Below are 10227 nucleotides of genomic sequence, written 5' to 3'. Positions count from 1 at the left end.
TCTGAAAGTGGTTTGGTCACAAATTGACGAGAGGACAATTAAAAAACTTTTTAAAAGAACAAAGCAAAAATGCACTAACGATGAATGAAAATACAAAAATAAATTGTTTTTTAAAGTAACCATAGGTAATTTTTGTTACTGTTGCTAAATCAGGTGGGTCTATCACACAAAGTGAGTCCCGGGCATTTATTTCAGTAAATGCCTATTATGCAGTACACGTGTATTCTTAAAGGATTGAATACAAATAATACAATATTATGTAACAATTATATAAATTTGGGTTTGCATTGTTTTATTATTTATCTCTTCAAACAAAATGCGTTCCCAGCTGAACTAGTATTTATGAACATGAAAACAATAGCAAAGATTACTGGTACTATGTTGAAATCTACATATATACACGATTTAACCATTCAGCCAAGAGGTAAAATAATATGAATATAAAGAAAACAAACATGAACGTTAAGCCTGTGTGTTGACATATGTTCACTCAAACAGTTTAGAAATGATCAAATAATATTTTGATTCTCGAAAAAAAACAAAAACATTTTATCTTTCATTTGGTGGAATATTAGAATAACCGTATATTGAAAAGTCCACACTGTACAAGTCTTTGATCACGTCAACAACATCTTTGCTGACACCATCATACGCTTTTCGTAACGCATTTTCTCGTTGAATTTTACGTTCTTCCGACGATAAAGTATACTTGAATATTTCCGCCAAAATTATATCGGATACTAGTGACGGATCTGAGCTGTTCCGAATGGACTCGAACGTACCTTGCGGATATCCTCGGTCCTCGCGAATATAGCCCTGGAGGTCACAATATACTACATATTTTCATTGTATAATTCAATGTAAAAGCGACAACTTGAAGCGAAAATAAATGCACTAATTTTCATATGGGCAATCTAATAACAACAAATTTTCTTGACGAGCATTCTGAGCTGATTCGAATAAAAAAGATGTTATTTACAAAGCAAAAAAGGCATTGACATAAATCAAAATCGACTGTTTTTACCAACATTTTTCGGCTGTTTTCTATTGGACTGTAAACTGTTTCCGAGCAATATTTTGATATAGCCCATAACTCATTTTTGAGTGATTACCTAATGAACACCTATGCTAACCTTATCAATAAATTTATAATATAAAACCAGATCAACTTTCTTAATTGTACAGTATGCCTTCGAGTAAATTATGATGATTTTCTAAACGATTATTTAGTATAATTTAACCTGAATCTGGAAAGAGCGCCATATCCTTCGAGTGACCTCCAGCCATGGCATACACCGGCCAAATTTCGGCCCCAGAACTCCGCTCTAGAATTGTAGCCACAATTCCCGGCAAGGATGACTGGATCCGCTTGCCTTCCAGCGTATGCATGATGAAGTTGTATCTGACGATACGTTCAGCTTCTTTAATAAGACGCCGATATCGTTTGCAAATGTTTCTTGTTCTACAATGTACTGAGCGTTAACCTTGTAAGATCCGCAAATAGAATAAATCGGTGCCCAGTGTTCATATAAAGATTTGCCTGCTTTCGCTTCGTTCAAAATCCATTGCAGAAATTCTTGAAAATAAACATCAGTTGCGCACAGTGATTTGTTTTGAATGCTAAGAACAGCGTAGTTTGTGTTTATTCTAACGGGCAAGTATGATTTGTCGATGAAAGCCGAGTAAAGCCGAGAATATGGGTCACGTGTCGGGAGAATTATTGGAACTTTGGCACTCTTAAGGTACGTGAATGAGGAAGAAAAAGTGTAACGACCGGCGTTTAGAGAACTGCGTTTCTTTTCTAAAAGCTTCTTGCCAAAATCGACTCCATTGTCAAGAGTTGTGAATAACAATGTCCAAAAAGTAGACCCAACTTTTGGCACTTTGCAATATCCGATATTGTAAACCTTAGAATGAAAAAAACCGTCCGCGTTCCGTTCTCTTATAAGTTGCGTTGAGTAAAACGTCCTTGAAGCACGTTGTGTTTAAATGCCGTGACCTCTGTTCCAGTTCATTTAATTGACTAACCATAGAAGAATCCTTGCTAATAAGAACAATGTCTTCTGGGTTTGTGTGAGAAAAACCACCCGGCGAGCCGCCAGATGCGGTTGTGCATGGAGTATGTGGCCTCTGATTCTGAAACATGGCTGGCTGCGGTGACCGGAAATGCCACGGCGGTAGCGAAGCGCCGAGCGTCGGACGTTGCAAAGACAGGAGGACGGGCGTTGACATAGTCAGTGTTTCGTTTCCCGGTCGAGTGTCAGTACGCTGGTGCAAGTCTCTCGCAACACCTGCAGAAAAACAAAACGCTTTATTTCACTCCAGATTCAAAACTGAATATTGGAAGTAAAACACAAAGGTTATTTTTTTATGAAGATGAAAAACTCTTGCACAATCCGAAAATGTTGGCACCTATAAAAGAAGATTAACATGAAGGTCAGCATATCAAAAAGCGTTTCATTAAGTGAAACCTTCGGTTTTAAATATTCTAAAGCAATACAAAAATAAGACCCAAAGCATTGACAGTTCTCGCATGGAACTTACTTAATTTGTAAAGCAAATCACAGTAAGCCGGGACCTTTATTCTATACCTTGATAACTACTGCAATTAGGCATAAATTACAGTGATAATACATACCCGGGATAAAATATAACGACATCTGTCTACCGGAAATGACATAGAAGACCATTAGCAACAACACCACCCCAGTTGACAGTGGTTTCAAACAAGGACGCACAACTGTTAGGATTCCCATTCTGTAAAGCAAACATTACATTATTGGTTATATCTGGGGGCTGACGAGGTCAAAGCGTTGTGCGTTTGTCTACGACGTCGGATATATGTTTTACTACGAAACATTGTAATACACATGCCCTCGAAGTACAGATTGGTGGACAAATTGGGTTGTAAACTGGTAAGATTATGCTTTTCTAATAACAAAACTCTGAATTTAAGCACAATGACATTTCATAGGTCTGTTACATCAAATTATGTTCCAACATGTGTCTGGTTTATGCGGTTAAAAGTGAAATATACATGAAATATACCGCTGATTTATCAAATCGAAGTCAAGTTTCAATTCAACAAATGCAATATAGGTTTACAACTGTGTTTAATTGACACAATTTTACAATTTACATATTGATCTATGTATCGTTAGGCCATTGGTGTGTTTAGAAATGTGAAGTGTGACCCAGTTATCAGGAATTAAGGCGAAATAGTATTATTAGGCATGACCATGTGTCTGACAGTATACGTATATACGAATGAAACTTCGTTGAGTAACCTATACATTACATTTGTAGTTCATTGCACAACAAATACATACTCTGTGTATATAAAGCGACTTGTAATTTCCTTCGAAACAAAGCATTTGAATGATTAAAATATATGTTCCTAACTTGTTTTTTACTTTAAAATGTTTATTGTACAGCGTATCAAATTAACATGTAGTTTCATTTAAGTTAAGTTACTGTAATTGGCTATTTTAACAGAATAACCACCTTATCGGCGCTATCGTACTCAAACCTCGTAGCTCCCAAATGTTCTCCTTTTTTTCGTCTTTTCCGAATGTATGAAGTCTGACGCGTGTTTTTGTGCTATATCTCGTTGCTCTACGCCGATCAGAGCCCTTGAAAAAGCAACATGACGAAATGTTGTAGCTTGATTGTTGGCTTTCTTTCCGGCGAAAAGTCGTATCGACGTCATTTCACCTATACATACGTCATTTCGTTTGGACAAATGTGACAAAAAACCCTTTCTATATTTGCAGCTGCGAGGTTTCCTATCAGGACGAATTGTCGTACCTCATTAAAATGACAAAACTGTGGTTACAAAATATCGAAGTTACCGTTTCTGAATATCATTATTACTTATCAGTATGACTTACGCGTCTACGGCTTGTACCGTATTTTGCAGCTTCATTTTTTGGGTATTTTTACACAATTTCAATTTCTAAAACATCGTTATGAAAAAAAAGTGACGTTTTTTTTCTCTCTCCTGAAAAGTTGGCATTTTGTAGCTACAAGGTTTGAGAACGACAGCGACGTTATGCATTACTTAAAATCAAAATATTTCGATTTTAACTCAAAGCAATGTAAAGGTTGCAACTACGCGCATTTGTAATTAGTTTATTATTGAACATAAGTACCTACCATTACTGGATGTTCCGTTCTCTAATCCATAAATTTCAGAAAAGATAAAACTCGCCTGATTAAGTAGTGTATTGACACAATGTTTCGTAATAAAACATATACCCGACGTCGTAGACAAACGGACTACGCTTTGACCTCGTCAGCCCCAAGTGGTTATTGCTGTTGCCCTTGTGGTTAAATGCTTGCACAAATCGTTGGCATTTACCACATGATAAAACACTTATGTACTTATGTATACATTTCTCAAATATTAGTGATTATATGTTGGTATTATAATATAATACACATATTATGTGTATGTATGTGTTTATTAATTTTGGCAGACAACAAAAAAAAGGGACCTAATTATAACTGCTAAACTTCTACAACGAGCGATTACGTGACTCATTATTATTAATTGATGTACTTTTGTTGCGCAATTGAACCCACTAAACAAACGATAACACAAAACACAGAAACAGCTCTGGTTTCTGTAGATAACAAGTTTGGAATTGGTGTTTATTCAATCGTGAGCAGATTAAACAAACACTTATTTCTTATGTAGCTCCTGAAATTGATAATATTTCGAAACTAAACATCTTTTGTTTGAATATTTGTACGAAAGAGCAATTGAAGCTATTTACATGGGCTTCAAACCGTTGCTAGAGCATAATGTTTGATATCATTTATAGTTTACAGCGTTCGACACTAACGGGAGTCTGGGGTCCGATACTCCTTAAAATGAGACTCCTTGTTTTTGCGTCAGGGGAGTCCGTCGGACTCCTTTTAAATCATCTTTGACTTAAAAAAAAATCAGTTGATTTCCTTATTTGTTCCGCAAGATCAGAATGCACGAACTTATGTTGATCCGAAAAATGTGCCACATATCATTCTGCTTGAACACATGGACAAAAACAAAAAAATCCGAAATTATTTATTTTGGTTCCCTGTCACTGTCCGTGCTTGTAGTAAAAGGGGAACATGCCAAGTTGAACCTCTAAATGAGAGCTGGCTGTGCATATTGACCTTCTGCTGCACTTGAAAGGCATCCATGACGTTATATGCTAGAATATATCATTGGTGGCTGGTAGATAAATGGGCTCTGAGCGACAAGGCGCTTTCAAGATTTCACACTTTTATTGGTGTGAAACAACAAGTTATTGGAAGTTAATTGATTTCTACACTTCAAAGTATCTTTGATCTCTCATTTTGACTTTTTTTTTTATTTTCTTGGATGAAATTGGATTTTTTGGCTTTGAAATTGACATATTTGGGGTGATTAAAAAAACACACACAGAAAAGACATTATCAAAAATGCTAAGAGTAAAAATATCTAGCAAAGTCATTCTTTCCCCACCCCGCATAAGCCCCACGTGCTTGTCCATTTGGTTTGTTTTGGTATTTTGTTGCAGATATTGAACACAACAGCTTTGTGAAAATATGATATAAAATGGCCAAATGGACAGATAATCCAGCCAAACTTAATATATTGGTGCAATATGAATAGGAAGATACTAATATGCAAAAAAACAACACATTTTAATCAGAATTTATTTCTCCTTTAGGTTACATTATACTAAATTTTTTTGGAGTGCAATGGTATACTCTCTAAAAACATGAACATCATTTATTTGAAGACACGGTTCTCTGTAGGGTCACTTGCCATGACTTAATTTTAGAATATTTCTGTGAGCATGTGGCAGGGAAAACATTGATGTTTACTAGAAATTCACTCTTTTATCTGAAGATTGGAGACTACATAAAACTTTGACAGATGGCGGGAAACCCTCATGAACTGGATAGAAGCCGGTAAATAGATGGCCGTAAAACAGTGACTTTTGATTCGTGACGAATTCTTTCTTGCATACCACGTGACCTATCTTTTTAATTGCTTAAATCAATTTGGCTTGGAATGCTCTTCGAGAAAAGGTATGGTTATGAGGGTCTCTATGCGCAAAAGTTTGACTTCATTTTTCGTTAAAGTTATTGCTTTTACATTGAATTTGTGTAGGAAATCTTTTGGTATATTGTGACCTGTAAGGCATTTAAGAAGAAAACGTTTGGGGAGAGTTTTCTTCGTTGTTGTTGTTAAACTAACTTCCGCCAAATGCTTGATTTTCTTTTAACCCAAAGCAATTAAAACATCCAAGGTTACTTTGAACTATGAGTAGAGTGATAACCTCCTTTTATTGAGGTCTTTAACATTTGAAATTTTATATAAAAAGATATTTATATTATACGCACATTTTGGAACGAAGTTAAGATGGCCGCGTTTACTGTAGCTTTTGATAGTACTATGCATGCGTACGGCTGAAAAGGCGGAGTCAGTATCGCGAGCTACTCTGCCTTTTCAGCCCTACGCATGCGTAATACTATCAAAAGCTTGCATACATAACCCCATATTTTCACCCGTACGCATGCGCAGAGTGCTAGCATCCCTTATAATCCCAAAAAATCCCTAAAAACCCCTAGTAGGGATTGTTAGGGATTAATTCCTAAAAAAAACCGGATTGTTAGAGATTAATCCCCAAAAAAATTCATCCCTATGCAACCCCTTATTTGCGGAACAAAATCCCTAACCCCACTGTATATGCATCTTTTGACGATATAAAAACCTAAAAATTATAAAGCGTTGCAACGCGAAACGATTGAATAATTTGGAGATTTCTCTTGTTGTCGTTTAAATTTGTGAAACTACGAAGATTACTTATATAAGGTATAAAATACGCTTGGCAGGATAGCTCAGTTGACTAATGGGTTTTTACTTCAGGATTCCGAGGATCACTGGTTCGAGCCCTGCTGCGGGTTATTTTTTTTCCTTTTTTCAATTTTACTTAAATGTAATGTTTACATTATCAATATAAAGCATTTAATGACAAACTTCAAAACATGCCAAAATATGTGAAAAGGCCCCTTTAAATACAAAATTACTATTGTTTAACTTGAGTGTCAATGCTATCAGGTTAATTTTTATTTACACTTTAATTTATCATGAATATGCTGGGCCTAGTGTGAGGTTGAGCGCTCTAAAACCAGTTTTAAACTACAATGATTCGCATTGACCGTTCCATGTTGGTGACCCAAGGTTTATTCTACCATGTGTGTATGTTGTTTCGTATTGTGCTGTTTCGTTCTACTTTGGCAATTGGTAATTGCCTAAAATAAAATACCATTAAGTTGTATATAATAAGAATTCAATACTGCCCCAGCAGCTGGAGTTTCACTTCTTTATATTGTTCATGTTGGTTTGATGATTTAATTAGTCTTTGACAACAGAGAAAATTCAGGTTTGGATGTTATTTATTAAGTAGAAAAAATCCAGCCTAAAGTCAAGTTGTACAAAAAGACTTGATAGTACATCCGTGACCGCAAAAAGTAAGTGATAAATTGATGCAAAGCATTATATGATAAGATGACCATACAAAAACTACAGCAGTTGTTGATGAACATTATTTATTGTTGTAAGTTTGCATGCTGTAAAATATACTTTTAATTTACAATGTCATGTAATCGTTCGATCACACGCCATGGCGCATTGCCGTAATAACGTGAGTCGCATTTACTGCATTTTGGTTACGTGGCGAATAGTGTAAGTCCGTCCCTTTCCCTAATGTCAATTCATCTGTATAATAAAGTGGAATGAAATATATAACAACAACGCCATAGATGAATTATATTCCAAATTAATAATTATATTTCAATTTCTTTTAATTCATTCATTTCTACAAATATATAAATACATTCTGATGGCTACATGATTGGACCTTTTTTGTCCGTTCAAATCTAAATCTATGCGAAGAGTTTCCAATTTTTCGACAAACATGCATCTTTTAATTGACAGGTTAATTTTTATAAAATTTAATTCGCTTCTTTTCATTTCTTGATTGATCAGTAGTATGCGTCTCCGCAATCGCAATATCTACTGATTCAATGATGCAGGAAACGTGCAGACAACATTATTTACGTTAGACCGATGTTATAGATGGATGACCTATATTATAATTATCGAAGCAATGAGATTACACTTTTAATTGGCACGTTCGTCCAGTTCAAAGAATGTTTTAGATTTTCGGACTTGATTATAATTCTCGAGGCAATGACACTGACTACTTTTACATATTTAGTCTGTTAGAACATCTGTTAAGTATATAGCATTGAGGAACATTTTGATCCTTCCAGTTACTGGTCTAGAGCAGTTTCACAATGTATGTAAAGGTGTGCCTGTTTTGCGAAATTTATTGTAAATTCATATTCCTATAATAAGACATATATTTTTATAATTTCCAAAATTTGAGAATTCTATTATTTATAATTTTAAATGAAAGATTTATTTATAATTTCCAATTTCTTTGTAATAAATACTAAAAACATTCATCACGTTGCATTATGGTAAAATATGTATTTATGATTTTAACTTATTTATAGTTTTAATATTCAATAATTATCATCACGAAATTTTTAAATACGTCAGTTTGATATCGATAACATTAAATGCAATATGAAGTATGTATCACATCATTTCGTTCAACTGTTAAAGCATTACGGACGATGCACCATGCAGGATATTTCCCATGTAAATGGTCTGCTTGGCTAACAAGAGTTAAACCAACAAAATAATATGTTCATTATCGTAAATTAAATGATTATTAGATTTATTTCAGCTTTTATGTGTTTGAATGGCGAAAGCGTTATTCATATAAACGTTTTAAATGTAATTTTAGATGCGACATTTTAAGATGTTATCAACAATTTAATGATGTACACAGCTCCTTCCTAGCTACTGAGCACCTCTGCTCCATTGAAAAGAAACATACTTATTACGTTCCTAACCACAGATGGACTATCGTTGTATCACACTTTCGTTTTTGTTGTAGTATATGTCCTTTTAAAAACCTCTGTAACACTCAAATCAAATTTCGTAAAGTATTTAGTAAATAAAAGTTAAACAATTAAAAATCAATGCTCCTTATGGCAATTGCCGAATTTTCAACGCTAGATGTGGTCTGGTAAAATAGATGTTTGTAGATACAAAATGTTCATTTTTATACTGTTTTGCATATGGTACTATTTTAGTGTTCGTGTGTCGTATGTAAGATATATTCGCGGGAATTAAAATGGAATTAATTGGACAATAAATAAAAACCAGCATTTTGTATCTACAAATATCAATCTAATCAAACCAAATCTAGCGTTGAAATTGGGTGGCTATTGCTATAGAGAAACACTGATTGTTTAGGTGTTACTTTATTTATGAAATACTCATTGATTCTAAGCGTTAAAGAGGCTTTAAGCAGCTATGAGGTGTTTTTCATCGTTATATTACGCTTTGTAAGTTGTACTCGTACACGAGTGTTAGATACTTCTTGTTGAGATAGATAATTGAGATTAATAACTCAAAACAGCAAAAAAAGCATTAAAGCAAACACATGCACAATGCACTACACAGATTGATTGTTATTTTTTTTGTTATAATATACATCAATGGACTTTTTCAAAAACTGTGGTTTCTTGTGTGTTTATTTTTCATATCAGTTCATATTTATTTCTTCAAACATCGTTTACATTTGGAATAACCTAAACTTACTATAGGTGCGCGATAACAAGTTTAATAATTGTTAAATGTTGTTTAAGTTCTGTGACATGTGGAAGCAAGAGCTAAATAATCGAGATTAAATAACTCAAAACAGGTATAAAAGCAAACATATGCACAATGTACTACAAAGTGTTGAGTAATAACACATTGTTCGTGGAGAACACACAGTAACAAACGAAGATCATTTCACTTTTCATCGCGATTTATTTCTGTTGAATATTTTCTGATACAACAACGCTTGCTAATTTTCGTGAAGTACAATGAAGTCGGTTGACCGACTATCTTATGTTACGATCAATGAAGCGGTCGGCAGGTGCTAGACAGAAATTATCTTATTTGACCATGTAAAAATTATATTTTGATGGCTTTTCAAGATAAGTAAATTCGGACTGTGTTTCATACTAATCTTGTTGGCATCTTTACGTATAACCTACCGTAGGCAGTCACGTTTTGATTTGCAATGTGATAATTGGTGGTATATGTAAATGTAAACTTAACGT

The sequence above is a fragment of the Dreissena polymorpha genome, chromosome 7, assembly GCF_020536995.1.
Source record: "Dreissena polymorpha isolate Duluth1 chromosome 7, UMN_Dpol_1.0, whole genome shotgun sequence".
In the NCBI taxonomy this organism is placed as follows: domain Eukaryota; kingdom Metazoa; phylum Mollusca; class Bivalvia; order Myida; family Dreissenidae; genus Dreissena; species Dreissena polymorpha.
The sequence above is the reverse complement of the archived record's forward strand: the minus strand, read 5'-3'. Positions refer to the sequence as shown.